We start from the raw sequence: 1,005 nt of genomic DNA on the forward strand, positions 1-1,005 counted from the left end.
TGTCGACCAGCAGAGGCAGAGTGAAAAGTTACGTAATGTCCCTTTAATTAGTTTGATTAAAGGGACATTAAATATATTTAAATAAATGAAATCAAGATTCACTGGAATGGAAACAAAAATGTTCCTTCACTTTGTAGTATTTTGTTCTTTTATTGTCTTTTATTGTGTTTTATAGTATTTTATTGTGTTTTGTAATATTTTATTGTGTTTTGTAGTATTTTATTGTGTTTTGTAGTATTTTATTGTGTTGTTTGTCATATTTAATAATGTTATGTGGCGATCAATCAGACTCGCCTGTTCTAAAATTGTCATAGTGTTTTAAAGGTGACACACACACACACACACACACACACACACACAGTGCCATACACATGAAGATGAGGATGAAGATGAAGATGATGAGGAGGATGAAGACGAGGATGAGGATGCTGACAGGAGGTGATGATGTGCGGCTTCACACTCGCAGTTTGATCGAGTTCATCATCAATTAATTTATCAATTAATCTCGGAGCGTCGACAGTAACACGAGGCGATCAGCGTGACGGATCAGATCAGCTGTTCGTCCGTCTGACCGGCAGAAAAAATATGAATTCAATAAGAACCAGACAGCAGCTGCTCTCAGTCACTACAATATTATTGATTATTGATGAGCAGAACTGATTTTCTGTCTGACTGAGCATCTTTCCCCTCTGGGCGGGAAATTTAAAGGCACATTTTGCAGAATCACCAAGCCGACCTGATGCAGCCGTGACCTCTGACCTCTCAGCTGCTTCCTGCCGTGTTGCCATGACCGCACCGCCACCGTCACACTCGTTAACACCTCTGTCACACACACACACACACACACACACACACACTGGTGCTGCTGTGGAGTGTATCAGTAAATTTGAAGTGACTTTATCAGTCGCAGCTCAGAGTGACGGGCTGATGATGAGCTCAGGATGATTGACAGCTGGTGGGCGGGACCTTCACTGGGACTGAGGCTGCTACCAAGGAGGGTACTGC

This window comes from Myripristis murdjan, chromosome 2 (assembly GCF_902150065.1).
Source record: "Myripristis murdjan chromosome 2, fMyrMur1.1, whole genome shotgun sequence".
In the NCBI taxonomy this organism is placed as follows: domain Eukaryota; kingdom Metazoa; phylum Chordata; class Actinopteri; order Holocentriformes; family Holocentridae; genus Myripristis; species Myripristis murdjan.